General features: G+C 37.8%; 1 protein-coding gene and 1 pseudogene across 6 annotated transcripts in view; one reads left to right on the top strand and one right to left on the bottom strand.

Annotated features, from left to right (window-relative positions):
- NTRK2 (neurotrophic receptor tyrosine kinase 2) overlaps positions 1-18,014 on the top strand; it is a 318,904-nt gene that overhangs the window by 214,685 nt on the left and 86,205 nt on the right. The gene's annotated exons all lie outside the window — the stretch shown is intronic.
- Positions 1,616-1,733, bottom strand: LOC112483142 (annotated as a pseudogene).

The following is an 18,014-nucleotide window of genomic DNA, read 5'->3' as shown; positions in this document are numbered from 1 at the left end:
TTCCTTCCTCCTAGCTTTCCTTTCTGAATATGCTAAAGACATTTACCTGGCCTGGGAGGAGTAGTCTTTTTACTGAATCAGGGGGGATGCTTCATCAATGAACCAGTATAACTTCCTGCCTAGAGTATTACTAAGCAGATACTTCAACTATTATTGAACAGCTGCTTCGGGCTGTTCAAAATTAGTGAATCTAAATGAACAGTACTTGCAATGCCAAAAAAAAAAAAAATTGAGAAAAGAAATCTGATAGGTGCTACAAAACAGTTTAAATATGGAAATATCCTTACTTCTAAACACATTCTTGTCTGACTTTCCTTTCTTAATCAGAAGTTATTATAGATTATAGTTTCCTACCCTGTATGCTAGGCACATGGTGTTCGGAACTGAGAATTCATGAATTCTAATCCTCATCACTGAACTGGCTTCTTGCCTAACCTTGGGCAGAGGACACTCCATTTCTTCAATGCATTACTCTAGGAGTCACACAGAATGCTGTAAAAGTTTAATTATTAGTGGAATTTGCAGAGAACTTGCCTAGCTCTATAACTCCAGCCAACCTTAATTTTTAATCTTTATATACACCTTTGAGTTTTAATAAGTTCTCAGCAAGGCAATCATATATTCTTCAAGCATGGCTTCTACTTTGTGGTTTTTTAACATGCTTTGCTTTATCTCCCTTCTTACCTCCACTGTCGATGGCATTTTCTACCATCATCCTCCACCATAATATTTTATCTTCTTATAACAACTGTCACTTGAGAAAATGTGGTTAAGAAAGTGGAAGCAAATTGCAAAAAAAGGCATCTGAATTTTCTGTGAGTGTTTTCATTCCAACTCTGTTTCTCCTCTGATATCAGAGATAAAAATTTAGTGTTATCACTTCAAATAATAAGGTATTATGTGAAGAGAGAGGAAATATTGATCTTACATTGCAGATGCTTAATGACAATAAAGCAAATTTTTAGAAACTTGGAATGTATTACACTTATAGGAACAATTGTATAAATGGTGGTTAGACTATGAGGCTAGCTCACAAAAATATTTCACTCAAAGTTGAATCTCTAGTTTTGCAATAAAATATAGTGGAAAGTAACAGTTATAATCCAAGTATTAAATACATCTCCATTTTAGTTTATAAATATCTATCTTTTCTTCTCTTTTATACTAATATTTCCTTAGTCTTATGTTTGTCAATCTTAAGGAGAATTAAAAATTAATTTTTAAAAATAAAACAGGGAAAAGTGATGTAGATAGTGAGAAGAATCTGATGTGACTGTATAAGCATTAGATGAGAGAAGAAGGCACACAAGGGCTTGAGATGATGTACACATTCATGGAAAGAATTTGCTAGAGTAGAGCTATCTTTATTATGGAAGGTACAATATAAGTGAGAAACAGAGGATAATATGTTAAAAGAGGAAGAAAGAAAGTGATGAAGATGTTGAGGAAAGGTAAGTTTCCTCAAGTGAAATACTCTATTTCACTATTATATATGTATAATATCTAATAGTAACACTATTTAAAAAAAATTTTTTTTAGGCGAGGCAACCGTTGGTTGACCTCACAGATTGCAAGGACCTTGTCAGTTTACAATCCTTTATTTTTTCATTGTTTACGCCTACAGCACCTGGTCTTCCTAGGTGGTTCTCCATCCAGTACTAACCAGGCCCGACCCTGCTTAGCTTCAGAGATCAGATGGGATCAGGCTTTTTCAGGGTGGCATGGCCATAGACTCTAATGATAACACTATTATTCCTATACCTACTCCATGGAGGAGTTGTAGAAGTATATTGTGTGTGTGTGTGCATGCACGTGTGTGCACATGCACTAGAAACTAGGAATGTACAAAGAAACCATGTGGACACAAAAGTGGAGCTTTAAAAATACAGGACTAAGTGTCCATCAGTGGATAAATGGATAAACCAAATGTGGCATAAACAGATAATGGATTATTAAGTTAGCCTTAAGAGGGAAGTACAACTTATCATGTGCTACAACGTGGATGATTTCTAATGCTTTGCCTTCGAGGAGCAGAAAAAAAGTCCAGGGAAAAATGTCCTAAAGGAAGTTGGAAATGGGAAACAAGATCAGAAGAGCTATGGGGCTAGAGATAGTGATGGGGAGAGATCTGTATGGAAGGAAGATCTGAGGCTTGAAAATAATATGTGGTTATAATTGGAGATAATATGTAAAGAAGAAGAAAAAGAGGATGCTAATTTCAGTGTTTCAGGCTTGTGGCTGCCAAGAATTCAGGAGTAGCAAGAAGAAGAGGAAAAAGATGAGAAAACAATAGAACTAGAAGTGACAAGACAGAGAAATTCTAACAAGCAGACGATAGTTTCAAATGATGCATCGAGGACAAAGATGAAGGCTGAGAGAAAAACTGGGTTTGTGAGGTGGAGCCAGTTAGTGACCTTGAAGGGAAGTTTCACCAGACCACCATTAGGCAAACACACTGCCAGTGGTGAGATGATGAGTGTTAGGGTCAGAAGGGATAGCGGCTGAGAGGGTTTGATTTGGCTCTTCCCGTTGACTGGTTCTTCCCACTTCTGCCCAACCCCAACATTAGTGACCTTTGCTGGATTTAGTGTATTTTCCATCAAAATAGACCTGTTCCCTGTCCTTCTCTCTCAGAGTCCTAGGGTTAGTGGATGTTAATGAGCCCTGTCAAGTCATACAGCAATCAGGTCCATGAAGACTAAAGGTAATTCTGGCATTGGCAAAGGGGCCAAAGGCAACTGAAAGAGGTTTGCAATCAGAAGTGGCCTCTGGTGCTCTTGAGATAACACGTGGGCAGCTGCCTACTCTGCCTGTGGAGAGACTGCTTTGCTTTCGATGTTTCTGTTTATTTCTTTGTAAATTGTACTTAATAAACAACCTGTCCTCCCATGCCCTTGGGCTTATTCTTGATCTTTTTCCTTTTGTAAAAGTAATTTTTTAAAAGGTGTTTTCATTTTAAAGAAGGAAATTTTTAACCAGTTATTTGGCTCAAAAAATTCAGTATGCTTTTGAGGAAATTCAAAGTATTTCTATAAAGTACAACGGAGTAGTTGTGACAGTTCTCCAGAGAATGTGAAATCAATATTTGTGGAATTGAAACATGCAAATCTCCTTCGAACCACAGATAATGTATTTAGCATCACCTATCATAATAGCAAGTGGTGATAAATGTGAACTTGACACCAGCAACTCTTTTTGTAGCTGGCAGGACTGCTTCTAATGCAGGTTTTGACTAGATTACTATTATAAAAGGCAAGGGAGTATGGGGAACCCAGTTAGAAGTCCTCACCTGTGAATAGTGGGCTTCATTTGGATAAATTGCATAGCTATTTCCATAGCAACAGAACATTTTCAGAAAATGAACTGAAAAACATGTTGCATTTGGAATCCCACTTGGCATTTTGGTAAAAGTCTAGATTGTTTGGTTCCCTTCTACTATCAATAGGAACAATAAAACAGAAACACACTCTCTGAGTTAGTTTACTTCTCTTTCAAAACATGGAACAACAACAACAACAACAAAAACCCAGCATATTTTTGTACCTGCCTGGCAAAAATCCCAAAAGCTTTGCTTAATTCTGTTCAGGTTGGTGAATAAAAATTTACACCAGCTGCAACTATCAGGGAATGAAAATAATGCATTTCTGTTGATAAGGTAGATTTTGCCTGGTTGTCTTCAGAAGTATTACCCTTTTTCCTTTTAATGAACAAAGAATAAGGTTTTTCCAAGAATATAGATTTGATGTAAATATAAGGTGGTTATGGACCCCAGCATCTTGTCCTTTGTTACTTTTTATTTTGTCCTGTTTCTGAATGCATTTGAATACGTTCATTCAAAATCTTGCCTAAGTTCATAGTTCCTGAACTCCCAACCTCTTATATAAAGGCCAGTTGATATCCTTTGGCTATTTCTTGCTTTCTCCATTGGTTGTGGTACCAGGCCACGAGACGTCCCCTGGAGATGTCCCCTTTACTGCTGGCAAAATACTCAGCTGTGTTTATCATTAACCAGGAAACACCGTCCTTTTAAGATGTCAAAGTACAGGATTCTAAGGTTATTCTGATACTGGCCACTAGTAAAGAAAAACAAGGCTCCTTCTGGCTGGACCCTTCAAAAAAGCGAGTCCATTTTATTTGTAAGAGAATGTAGGGAGCTGCGTTTCTCTCTGGGTCCACATGACTGCCTTTGGCAGATCCTCAACCTATATCTGATGAATGGATGACTCAATGAGCGAGAAACCTGGAATCAAACACTTTGGAAGCATGTCATGTCTAATTAGAAGTGACTTGTCTAGTCATTGAAATAGGTTCAGTGTAAGGTGCTTGCACATTTCTAGACTGTAGAACTTTTCTATAATAAACATTGATTACTTTTGTAATCACAAAAACAAAGAAACAAATAAACAGAACACTAGTAAAAAAAAAAAGCAAAGAAATCTAATTGCTTTTGAAAGGGTGGCATTAATTTACTTTCTGACATATTTCTTTAATATTTTTCTCATATGCAGCAAGCAATGTTTTCACAGTGCACAACACACACACTAACATACTCAACACATTACTGATAAAAACATTAAGTCAACAAACATTTATTGAGCACTTATTACATAGCAGGGTACTCACTAGTTGCGATGGGGGATTTATGGACAAATAATACATGTGTCAGGCCCTCAAGAAGCTCACTTATGATGTAGGTGGGATCCAAGGAATAATTGTTAATAATGAATGGTAGCTTTTAGCGGCTCAGTATTTCTTAACAAGCAAGTAACGTGCTTTGTCCATATTAAACCTTACCAATGGCACAAGGCATATCACTGACATTTTTTAATTTTTTTTTTATTTTGAGGTAATTTTAGATTCACGTACAAGTGTAAGAAATAATACAAAATGATCCCATGCACCTTTTACTCAGTTTCCCCCAATGGTAATCTCTTATAAAACTTTAGTACAATATTACAACTAGAATATTGACATTGGTACAGTCAAGATTCAGAGCATTTCCATCATCATTAAGATCCTTCACATTGCTCTGTTATAGCTACACCCGCTTCTCTCCCCATATAAGGTGGTTATGGACCCCAGCATCTTGTCCTGTGTTACTTTTTACTTTGTTCTGTTTCTGAAATGCATTTGAATACATTCATTCAAAAGCTTGCCTAAGTTCTTTCTCATTTGTAACCTCTTGGCAACCACTAATCTGTTCTTCTACAAATTTGTCATTTCGAGAATGTTTTATATATATATTCTTCTATCTATTCTTTTATTTTCAACTTACTTGTATTGTTATATTTAAAGTGACTTTCTTGTAGATGCCATATAGAGGTGGGTCATATTTCTTAATTCATTTGTCAATTTCTGTCTTTTAATCAGTATATTTAGATCATCGCATTTAATGTGATTATTGATATATTGGGTCTTAAGTCACCCATTTTATTTTTTGTTTTCTGTTTGTTCTCTTTTGTCATTGTTGTTTTTATATCTCTTTTCTTCTTCCTGCTTTCTTCTGGGTTATTTGAACTTTTTCTGGAATTTTATTTCGATGTATCTATAATATTTTTGAGTGTGTCCTTTTACATACCTTTTTTAGTGGTTGTTCTTAGTATATTATATTATATATACATAGCTTATTACTATCCACTGGTTTTGACATTTCACCAGTTCAAATAAAATGTAGAAACATTATTCTCTTTTACTTTCTCTTTTTCATTTATAATTGCCTTCAATATTTCCTCTACATAATTTAAAATCACAATAGACAATATTATAATTTTTGCTTCTCCAAAGGAGAAGGCAAAGATATTGTATTTGTCTAGTTTTTCCTTGTTCCCAAAGGATACTTTCATTGGATATAGGATTCTGAGTTAACAGTGTTTTTCTTTCATTACTTGAATAAGATCTTGCTGTTTCCTTCTGGCCTCCATACTTTCATATGAGAAATCTACTGTCATTCAAATAGTTTTTCCCTTATAGGTAAGGTATCATTTTCTTTTCACTGCTCTCAAGATTTTTTTCTTTATCTTTAATTTTTTGAAGTTTGATTATAATCTTCCTTGTGTGTTTTTTGGGGGGTTTATTCTGTTTGGAGTTCATTTCTTGAATCTTTAGGTTTATGTCTTTTGCCAGAGTTAGGAAGTTTCAGTCTTTATTTCTTTAATTACATTTTGACCATGCCTTCTTTTTCCTCTTCTTCTAAGACTCTGATGACATGAATGTTAGATATTTTGTTATAGTCCCACAATTCCATGTATTTAGGCTCCATTAATTTTTTTTCAGTCTATTTTTCTTCTGGTGTTCAGATTGGATAATTTTTGTAGTCTGTCTTCAAGTGTACTAAGTCATTTCCTCTATCCCCTCCATTTTGTAGTTGAGCCCATTTATTGAGCTTTTAATTTTGGTTATTATATTTTTAAGTTCTAAAGTTCCCATTGGATATTCCCTTACGTCCTCTATTTCTGTGCTGAAACTTACTTTTATTCATTTGTTTCAGTGAATTTGTAGTTGTTCATTGAAGCATTTTTTATGATGACAGCTTTAAAATCTTTGCCATATGATTCTAACATTGCCATTATCCTGGTGTTGGCATCTATTGATTGTTTTTATTTCATTCAGTTTGAGATCTTATCAGTCCTTGGTTTGACGGGTGATTTTTGATTAAAGCTTAGAAATTTGGGGTATTCTGTTATGAGACTCAGATCTTGTTTAAGTCTTCTGTTTTAGCCAGCTTCTTCTGATACTACCCTAATAGGGCATGGGGGACCCTGCCTTGTTACTGCTAGGTGAAGGTAGACATCCAGGTTTTCCACTCAGCGTCTGTTAGCACTTGAGGAGATGGTCTTCTCATTACTGTTTAGTGGGAGTAGCAGTACCAGCTCTCTATTAGGCCTCCACTGATTCCTCTTTGGTTGGGAGGGGTGGGAATGCCTTGTTACTACTTCCCACATGGCTTCCATTGATACTATGGTATCTGGGGCAGGGCACATGAAGGGTGGCCTCATTACTTCTGGGTAGTGGTAAAAGTCCTAACTCCCCACTTGGCCACCTCTGACACCACCCCTGTTGGTAAGAATAGGGATGCCTGGTTACTAAAGGGTAGAAATGGAAGCACAGGATCCTGCATAGTAATCTATCCTTTGGTAGGGGTTGGGGTGACACTTATTATTGCGTGGTGGGGATAAAAGTCTCAGCTTCCTACTTGGCCTTTCTTTGATACCACCGGGGCCCATGGCTGGGTGCCTTGTTATAGCCTCATGAGGGTAGAAGTCCTGGCTCTCCATTTGGCCTTTGCTGGCACAACTAGAGGTGAAGCCACAATTACTCTATGGGGTTTAGTAGGAGCAGAGAAGTTACTATGTAAGAGGTTTTTTGTCTTCCTAGGCTGCTGCTTTCCCAGCTTTTGGAAAGTGAGAGCAGGTTTCTTTCTGAAGATTTTTGTGCCTGTGTTCTGCAATATTTTCATGTTGCTGATGTCTACATATCTAATCTGGGGATAATTAGACAAAAATAAAATCCAGTGAACTCACCACCACATCATTCCAAGGTTCCTGGTCAACCTACCTTCTCCTCTCCACCTTTCAGGGTTTTCTTATGTTTGTTTTCTACGTATTGTGCAGAGTTCTTAGTGATACTTATTGAGAAAAATTGAGAAGATTATATCTACTCCATCTTCCTGGAAGCAGGGGTCACATTTCTTACATAAAATTGAGAAGATTATATCTACTCCATCTTCCTGGAAGCAGGGATCACATTTCTTACATCCTAATTTACCATTATATATTCCAAAATATTAAGCTATCTGGAAGATTAATAAAATTAATCAAATGTAGACTCAAGACTAGGGGATCTCACTGGGTGGAAGTGTGGCATCTGAAGTCTGTCAGTCCAGAGTAAGCCATGCACAAACCTCCAAAGGGTGTGTCATGTCTACCTCCATTCTGGGGAAATCTGGTCCAGTTGGTGGATCATGGCAGCAAGAGCTCTTTGACAAACAGTGCAGTCCTAGTTATAGCTCAGCTGCTCTCTCAGAGCAGGGTCCACCTCTCAGCCTAGGAGGATGAGAAATAAAGTACAACCATCAAAGAAGGGCCTAGAAGGACTCAGCTGGGCCTCATAGTGAGTTCTTGACTCAGAAGAAAACTGATATGCTGTTTAGGAAGCTGAAGAAGAACACTAGTCACCACACAGGGCTAGTCAGAGTAACTAAATAAACAAAACAAAACAACCCTCCCCCCCAAAAATCAACAATGTTGATACATGTTTATGACACGATGAACCTTGAAAACATTATGTTAAGTGGAAGGATGCCAGACGAAAGGATACTGCATGATTTCACCTCCATGAACTATCCAGAATAGGCAAATCTATAGAGACAGAAAACATATTAGTAGTTGCCAGAGGCTGAGGCGAGGGGGAAATGGGAAGTGATTGCTTAGTAGCATTCGAGGTGGTGAAAAATTTCTGGAACTAGATGAGGGTGATAGTTGCACAAAATAGAGAATGTGCTTAATGCCACTGAATTGTATGCTTTAAAATGATAAATTTTAGGTTATTGCATTTTACCAAATTTTTTAAATGATGGAAAATGAAAACAAAACAAGCAAAAAGATACCAGAACAGTGCTTCTAGTCCCCATGCCCAGGAGACATTGCTACTCGATCACAGCTATCTTTCCCACTGAGCCCCTGATCCTTTCAATATGACGTTCCATTACGTCATGTCAATAGGAGGAGGCATAAATAAAGAAATCCATTTTCCATCTCGGGCAAGGAGCTCGTTTTGGGTACACGGATATCCGGTCTATAGTGGACAATGGATCCCAAATCCTACCAGGAGCAGGCCCAGGCTGCTCATTTTGTGTCCTTCTTAGTCAGAATCGATTCAGGGCCTGGGGTATGTCTGAGCCTGCTAATGCCAGTCTAGGATACAGCAGCTAAGATTAGATAGGGCCAAGTGGAAGAGAAAAAAACATCTTGCTTTTCATATTAAGATCCAAGACATAGCAGGCAGCTCTACATTGTTAATAATTCCTGAAGATTTCAGGCAGACTGCTTGCAAGTTGAATTTCAAGGGAGAGATAGGACTGATTTATGGTGACATCTATTAAGCTTTTATAGAACATAATACATGTGTTCTTGCTCCTACCGTAAAATTAATTGTTGCTAATTAGTTAGGGCTGCCAGCTCACTTGCGTGTGAGAGTCTGTCACACTCCCTTTTCCTGGTCCTGTTAATTAGCTTTCCGGAGTCTCATCCTAGCCCAGTGTCCTGCAGCTTTCCTCCCACTGTACATCTCTTATTTAAACAATCAAGCAGGCTTGTTGGCTTTGGTTGGTCTTGGATAGAGGTTTAACTTTGGAAGTGTAGAAGTCCTTGTGGGTTGTCTAATGATGTCAGATGAGACAAATCATTTTTTGTACACCATCAGGCATTATGTAAGTGCATTTGATCCAAAATAAGCATCCATCTTTCAAAAGTTGTTTTCATGGAGTACAAAATTCCTTTAAAATACTACAATTAAGCTCTCAGGTACTTGGTTTAGGTCACCAATTTCTGGGTTGCCAGGGTCTGGGAAGGAGGTCATTCTGCTGGAATGATAGCCCATGAATTGTGCTGTTGATAAGAGCACCTGGGCTGGGCAGCTCCTGGGCCACGTGACAGATATCTGGCCTGGAACATTGTAAGTATCAGCTCTAAGGGAGATTCTCTGAGGTGCTGAAGGTACCATGACAGTGATTGAGCTGTCCTCAGCCTTGCAGCTCTTGAAGGGGCTCTGATATATTTGCCTAGGGGAGTGCTGGTTGTATAATAGCTGTTGACATTTCCATGGGAAAAAGAGGTCAATTCTGTTGGACTTTGCCAAGAGTCGGAGAGCTTGCTTTGTCCATCCTGTGTGAATCTCAAGGTGACAGTCTCGTGAAGTTATTATCACATATAATGACGATAAAAAACACATTTTTTCCTCTAAATACAGTTCTGCGCCTAATGAAGCTTGTTCACTCCTCTGCTCAATAAGCCAACAAAACAGTCAGGCGCAGGAGAGAGAAAATTCCCGTTTATGTTGATTGCACTGTGTATGCCTCTGCCCACCTCCTGTGAGGCTGTTGCTTTCACACATATCCATGACAGAGTAATGTGACTTCATTGACTGGCAAGCAGCTGTCAGTGCAGTGTGCGAGGTGTCTGGGTGTGCGTGTGTATAATGCCCACACACTGAAATGAAGAGGGAATGGAAAGCACAACAGAGCTATGGAAATTTAAAGAGAAAGTGTGTCTTTTTAAAAATTCGCTTATAAAAATGGAGGCTGTAGCTATGTTCACATTTGACCATGTCTACAAACCCACCCACCAAGAAAGGAAGGGGAAAAATTTCAACCCATAATGTTTACTGCTTTGGGGTAGGGCTTCAGATAATAGATCCTGGAAAGGCAGAATCGAGTACCAAGACTCCAGCTGGCCTAAGCAATCAAGTTAATAGGATCCAGTGCACCAGTGCAACACTCGTCCTTGTCCTCCTGCCCCTTCTCTTCCTCCTTCTCTGTCACCTGCTTCTGCTCCCCATTTTTACCTGCATATCCTTGGAGCTCATAGGGTTCCAATGAAAGGTGACATGTGACACATGACATGTATCCATAATTACCTATATTGGGAGGTCTAAGGTGATCCCAATGGTGTTTATGCATGAGTATAATCATACTATTTCTGAGAAGTCCTCTTAAATAGAAGACTAAGGGATGAAATAAGGAACCCTTTTGATCAGGATTCTCCAACCCCCAGGCTCAGCTGGAGGTGAGTAGAGGGGGAGCGAGTGAGGCTTCATCTGGATTTGTAGCCGCACCCCAGTGCTAGCATCACCACCTCAGCTCCACCTCAAATCATCAGGCATTAGATTCTCATAGGAGCACTGGTCCCTGGTGCCAAAAAGTTTGGGGACCCCTGCTTTTGACAAATTCATGTAATTTTTAATGAACTCTTTGTTTTGGCAACTAGATCACTTACTTCAGCAGCATGGTTAAGGGTAAATGTGATTGAGAAAGTTGTTATGTTTCTGAGAATCATGTAGGGTATATGAGTGAATAATGCTTTTGCTCCCATTATTAAATAACTTTGCTATTAAGATTGATAGCTTTCTTTTTATTTTCATTGCTACAACTGTAACCTAGGACTTCGTGACTATGCTTTTATTAATGCAGCAATCTCCTAACTGCTCTCTTTGCTTCAATGTACATCCCTACCAGACAATATACTAATTATATAATGCCCTACCCTCAATTAGGAACCTACAATAGCTCCCATTGCTTATAGGATCAAATCTAAACCCCTCATCTAACCTTCAGTCTCTCTGCGATCTGGTTCCATTAAACCTGTTGAAACTTCTGCTTAGGTTTTCATTCCACCACCTGTCATCTCATCTCTGAATAAAGCGAGCAATCCTATTCCCACTACCCTACCCTGCCTTCATGCCTTTGCTTCTTGTTTCCTAAGAGTCCACCTTTATTTTTAATTATGCAGATGAATCCATTTTTCACATTTCAGTCCAGACCTTTTAAAATCTTTGAAGCCTTTCCTATAATTACCATCCACATTAACTTCTCCTTTCTTGATTTCGTATCCCTCTAGAAGACAAACACTTGGCACCATTTTTGCATTAGTATTTTGCATTGATCTTAGTGTCTTATCTACAATTTTTGTTTCCAGAATGAATTTTGTACTTTCTTGATTCTTAGTCTCTGGAATTCCTACTCTGCCACTTGAGTCTAAAGAACATTGAACTTAGAATCAAAAGGCAAAGCTTCAGGTCTGGCTTTATAACTGACCAGCTGTGCAACCTTGGATGAACCCCTTGGCCTCTCTGAGCTTCTGCTTCCTTAGCTGTAAGATGGAACTCAGGAAATTTTCACAGCCTACTTCACAGAGTTGTTATAATGTTCAAATAAAATAACACGTGAGAATACTTAATGAGCCTTAAAGTGCTACGAGACCAGAAGGCCCATTATTATTGTGGTTGTCTGTAATATTTAACATTTAATTGAACCAATAAAATGTAACTGTAAGGCACTGTGTAATCTTGAATGGAAAATTGCTAAATAGCAGTGGTCACCCCATATAACATTTATAATACATTTTATTTGTCAGAGTGCTTTTTATTTAGAATACCGTTTTGTTCTTGCTGGGGTACAGGGGTCAGTCTCTTTTATTTCCGTTTTACAGCTAGAAAAAAAGAAATCAAAGTTGAGAAGCTACATTAAATGAATCACTTTAAGTCATGTAGTTAGCTATTAGCAATGATAGGGCTAAGGCTTCCTTTCTGCCTCTATATCCCTGCCTTCATTATCATCCAGTGCTCCCCCATCACCACCCTGGGCCCTGCCCACAGGACACTTCTCTCCTTGTTTCTCAATTTCCTTTCTTAATGGGCCTTTTCCTCCTTAGCTTTCATTGGTTCTTCTATAGCTATGTGGTTTCATTTGAGATGGTAAGGATCTCACTCCTGTTCATTTCAGTTATAATGTGCACATTCATAAAGTAGAGGGACAAACTATAAGAACGTTTTACTGTTCCTTACAAACGCTGTTGATTCACTCAAATATTTTTAGATGGAGGAGCCTGGGTCAGAGAAGTGACATGAGTTCAATGTTGGGTCCTCACTCTCGATTCTCACCCCAGTACAGACTTCGAGCCTCCTGGGAAATCAAGTTCTCCCTGCAGGCTTGTCCACCAGGCCCTAGGTGGGACTATGAGACAGAATGGGACATTTTTTAGCCATACCCACAAGGACAAACATTGACTTCTTGAATGAATTTGTTTAATATCATCTACTCCAAATATCTGATAACATTTTAATGGTTTAGATCATGCCAATCCCAGATGTAAATGTTTATATTAACATATAAGAACAGAATGTTTGATCACCCAGAATAAGTTCCTTTTGTCATAGTAACATTGAAACTCTCTTAGGAGAAGGCAATTTTTATAAGAGACTTTGTTATAAAACCTGAGGAATCATGCCAGAAGCTCGATTTGTCTGACCCTCTGCAGAATCCTCAACAAGATCCCCAAGCCCATTGGGTGGGAACAATTCTCTTCTTTTCTTCTTAATTTTTTTTTTAATTTAAGTATAGTTTGTATACAATCTTATATTGGTTATATTGATTTCAGGTATACAATATTGTGATTTGACATTTTCATACCTTACAATGTGATCACTTCATTAATTCTAGTAATCATCTGTCTCTGTGCAAACTTATCACAATATTATTAACTATATTCCCCTTTCCCTTTTCACCCATCCTTCCACCCCTCCCTCTGGTAACCATTCCTTTGTCTCTGTTTCTATGGGGCCATATTCATTATGTTTTTCCATCTTTTTTTTTTATTCCACATATAAGTGAAACCATATGGTATTTGTCTTTCTCTGCCTGACTTATTTCACTCAGAATAATATCCTTTAAGTCCATTCATGTTGTTGCAAATGGCAAGATTTCATTATTTTTTTATTGCCATGTAATATTCCATTGTGCGTATATATGTATGCATATATGTATGTATATATGTATATACATACCACATTTTTTTATCTGTTCATCTATCAGTGGACACCTAGGTTGCTCCTATGTCTTGATTATTGTAAATAATGCTGCAATGAACACGTGGGTGTACATATCTTTTCAGATTAGTGTTTCCATTTTCTTTAGATAAATACCCAGCAGTGGAGTTTCAGGGTCATATGATATATCCATCTTTAGATTTTTGAGGAATCTCTGTACTGTTTTCCATAGGGACTGTGCCAGTTTGCAGTCCTATCAACAATGCAGAAGTGTGATTAGGTAAATGTGACTTAGTTGTGTGCTTTTTATAACTTGTCCTGAAGTTGTTTGTAGCATTGACTGCAAAGTTTGGAAGTATTCCCGCTGACAGAAGTATGCAAAATAAATCCTTATCAAAAGCCAGAGAGGAAAGGAACCCAAGCACCATGACCCTCACATAATAAATCTGCTCCCAGCTCATAAACTGGCTTAAACACTGTACTTCTTGTTGTGAGTTCACACCCAAGATTTTGCAGCTCATCAAAGATGGAGAGTGTAAATAGACAGAATATGAAAGGGATAAGTCTGGTAGCTATACGGAAAGGGTGATTTGACTTCTAAGGACAGGCCATAGCAGTATTCCACTGACTTCATATAACGTTTATCTTCCCTGCCTTCCCTTGTTTTTACACTTTCGAGTTATATTTATTGAATCTGGTTGATAAATATCTATAATGAGAAGGATCAGGGTATAATATAAACAACACTGGATTTGAAAGAAAGCAAATGGTTTTTGAATCCTACCTCAGCTCTGGGAAACTGGCCCTTTTACAGTGCCTTGCTGTCCTCATTTATAAAATAAATAGGTCTTCAGGCATCTCGTTTGAGCTCTTAGAGAACCTTCCAACTGTTGTGGGAACTCCAAACAGCACATCCTTAGAAAGATATTGAAGACATTCTATTCAGATTAGTGAGCTGGGCATGTCTTTTTGCCTCTTATCTATAACAATGAGGTGAAGAAGAAGTAGAAGTCCTTAGTGGATGAACGCTTCAACAGATTCTGGAAGAGAGGTGGTGCATGATTTCCATGTTGATGCATGAGACATAGTGGCAGAATCGTCAGCTTAGAATATGCTCTAGGGGGCTGCAGTGGTGGTAGGACAACTCTGTTTGGTAGAACCTGGGATGGCTCCAGGCTTGGGGCCAGTAAGAGCAGCAGATGCAACAGAGGGGAGCAGCAGGAAAGGTCTTAATGTCCCTTTATCACAGGTTGGAGACAACTGCATTAATGACATGCACCCTTCACCTTCAATCTGGCAGAGAATCAGATAGTCCATTATTTATCCTCAGACCAAAAATTAAAAAAAAGATCTAAATCACTTCTATGCAGAAATTGCCAGATTGCCCTAGAGGATGAGGGCTAATAGTATGAGTATTGCCGAGACCCAGAATAATGTTCTTTTTAGTCTGGCATGTTTATGCTCTGGCTTAATGGTCCATTTTCTGCCTATTTTCCCTAAAGCAAGGCCCATCTATTTATGTGTTCTACAAATGACCAATTTCTAACCAAACTTCCTATGTAAAAACATAATTACTGACATAAAAGCACAAGCTACTCAATCTTTCATTATTAAATATAAATAGGATTCATGATACACTGTACATATGAGGAGACTAAGCACTTACAAAAGAAGACCCAAGGGAAAAAACTGACCTTGAAGGAAAAGGAAGAATATCAGGAATAAGAAAAGAATTTAAATGAAAGAAAAGTGTTCTGAAATTTGAGATTTTACATACATAAATCAAAGTCAGGTAGCTATGAAAAAGGAATTATAAGATAACAAATAAGGAACCCATAAACATTAAATATATGATGACTAAAATAAAAGTTTCAATCATAGGTCTGAAAGATAGTCAAGAAAATTTTCCAGGCTAAAGCACAATAAGGCAATGACAGTGCTGGGGGTAAAGATAAGAGAAATACCCTTGATTTTAGCCAAAAGATTGAGAAGCAATAAAAAAGATAAGAGAAATGGAGAAGCAATTCATGAGAGAGAATTCATATAATTCATTTGTATCATGAGAAGTGACATATGACTATTAAGATTTCTAGTTAATAATGAGAACAGAGAAAAATAGTAGGAAAAATATCAAAGGAAAAAAAAACAGAACGTGATTGCTCACCTGGATCTCAAATTGGAGGTCCACTAAAGACAAGCAAGATTAATGAAAAATCTATTTACTTACATGAGAAGTTAGAACAATCTTGATGCTAGGAAAGAAAAGTCATTTGATTTGGGTAGGAACATCCTCCTTCAAATGTCTCAGCAGGCAGGCCTCTGAGTGACATTAGACATGAGGAAAAGAAAATGCAGTCTTGGCTCCCACTAAGCTTTGTAGTATATAGTATTAAGCTGGTCCTATTAACATAAATTCTGTTTATTCTTTTTCAATTTTTAGAAGCATAAGGCACTTAACTGTATCATATTGTGAATTGAATGTACATGTGAATTGAATGACAATCCTGACACAGGTGCAGTAAAGGTCAAGCTCACAGAATGAGAATTGATTGGGATAGAGGGAATGTGAGGTACTAATATACTCATCCTATGCAGAAGAGTATCAGGATGCTGGCTGCAATAGAGATATAATATGATAGATAACCAATAGAAGAACTAAAAATAATATAGCTCCTAATTATTGGGAGGAGGTGGGAGATAGTGTGAGTAAAATCCTCCTCCTATGTAGTGGAAAATCAGTGTCTTAAACTGGGAAAACAGGAATAGGAGGTATAACATATCAATTAGAGTTATGCAGGCAATCCCTGGAAAACCAAAAATCAAATTGGATTGAATCGGTTTCCAAGGAAAGTAGGACTAAGGACAGGAAGGAGTGCAGAAGGCTACAGTTTCTTTCCATCTTAAACTCTTTGGAACTCTACTGGATTTGTTACCATTTTTGCATGTATCACATTCCTTAATGTATTTGTTTGGAAATTAAAATATAAGATATGAATTCTTTTCTAATATTCAGAGGTTCTGTTTGCAAAGTTACAACCTAGCAATAAATTAGATTGAGCCATATGAAATAGCTGATATTTGTCTCATTTGGGCCCACACAAATAGAAATTCCACTTCGTTCTACCTAAATAGTTTTCAGATTTGAGGCTTTAATATGGACATGTCTTAACATGAAGGTCCAACATATGATTAAGTAGGTGATGTGCTGGCATTTTGGAAATGTCATAATCATTATCCAACAAGACCCTTCTTTCCAACCAACGTTTCAAGCCCTGCTCAACTTACAAGGGAAAATTCAAATGGCATGTCCTCCAACTCCAGATACTATCCTCAAAGGATCTACTTTTTTTTCTTCTAAATACCCTTAACCTTTATTTTTTACCTATGTCGTGGCAATTCTTGTGTTCTCCTTTTAACAGCAATATTTGTGTAATTGTGTCATCTCTCTGTTAGAGTGTGCATCCTCTGGGGGAGAGATTCGTGTTCTGTTGAGAGAGACTGCATGGGTATTGAAGCCAGTCCTAGCTTGCCTTGCCCACTTTCCAGCTGTTTGTTTTGGGGCAAATTACTTAAAATCTCCAAGACTCAGTTACCACAGTCTTAAAATGGAGATGGTGATAACTCTTCCTAAGTCTGTCAGGATGTCTGAATAAGAGAATATATGCACAATGCTTAACATAATGCCTAGAGCACTGCAGACATACAATTAGTGACCACTGACTTTCTCTCCCCTTATGCATTCTTGATCCTTCCACAGACCAAACACAGGTTTTTTTCACATAATTGCTTAAATGGTGAAATAGGGTAGGGAGAAAGTATGTTAGACTGAAAGATGCTGCAAGTATTGCAAAATCCTTAAAAGAAAATAAACATTAGCATTACTTATTGAAATATGAATTCTCAAGCACATTAAAGAGGAAATATCAAAAGACTTTGCTTTGCATATTAATTGGACAGAAAGCCATCCAGAGATGGTAAACATTTGGGATGCACCCCAAATCTTGTCTGTGACTCTCCATCTTGCAGACTTGGGCACGTATCGTTGGTTATGAGTTCTACTGAGCATCTGCCTTTCTGTGGAATTAGGGCAGAGTCTACAGCTGAGGAAAGAAGCCTTGGAATCTGATATGGAATTCTAGACCTCATAAAATGCCCACTGGCTTTTAATTGCTTATAGGCTAAGTGCTTGCCCCTTGTGTTCAGAGATTTCCTCGTAAGACTCCAATCTGCTTTTCTAAAGTTCACTCAATGACTTTACAGAGCTGACTTTTCCTAAGTGAGCCACTCACATAACACTTTGCTTAATTGTCTTATCACCATTTTTTCACATTCTGATAGCATTTCTGCATTTCTCTTATCAATTCCTGCCCCCTCACTAAACTATGTGTACATATATTTTTATATATATGTGTGCATGTATATATATATACACACACACACACATACATATATATGTATGTGTGTGTATACGTGTG

Source organism: Pteropus alecto, unplaced genomic scaffold, assembly GCF_000325575.1.
Source record: "Pteropus alecto unplaced genomic scaffold, ASM32557v1 scaffold206, whole genome shotgun sequence".
Taxonomy (NCBI): domain Eukaryota; kingdom Metazoa; phylum Chordata; class Mammalia; order Chiroptera; family Pteropodidae; genus Pteropus; species Pteropus alecto.
The sequence above is the reverse complement of the archived record's forward strand: the minus strand, read 5'-3'. Positions and strand labels throughout refer to the sequence as shown.